This window comes from Oratosquilla oratoria, chromosome 36 (assembly GCF_046742065.1).
Source record: "Oratosquilla oratoria isolate Oo_2021 chromosome 36, ASM4674206v1, whole genome shotgun sequence".
NCBI lineage: Eukaryota > Metazoa > Arthropoda > Malacostraca > Stomatopoda > Squillidae > Oratosquilla > Oratosquilla oratoria.
Window position 1 is genome coordinate 30,897,138 of NC_134812.1, and position 291 is coordinate 30,897,428.

Consider the following 291-nt stretch of genomic DNA (forward strand, 5'->3'; position numbering starts at 1 on the left):
TATCTGCCTGTCTGTCTCTCTATCTATCTATCTATCTGTCTGTCTGTCTGTCTCTCTATCTATATATCTATCTATCTATCTATCTGTCTGCCTGTCTGTCTGTCTGCCTGTCTGTCTGTCTATCTATCTATCTATCTATCTATCTATCTATCTATCTATCTGTCTGTCTGTCTGTCTGTCTGTCTGTCTGTCTGTCTATCTATCTATCTATCTATCTATCTATCTATCTATCTATCTATCTATCTATCTGTCTGTCTGTCTGTCTGTCTGTCTATCTATCTATCTATCTAT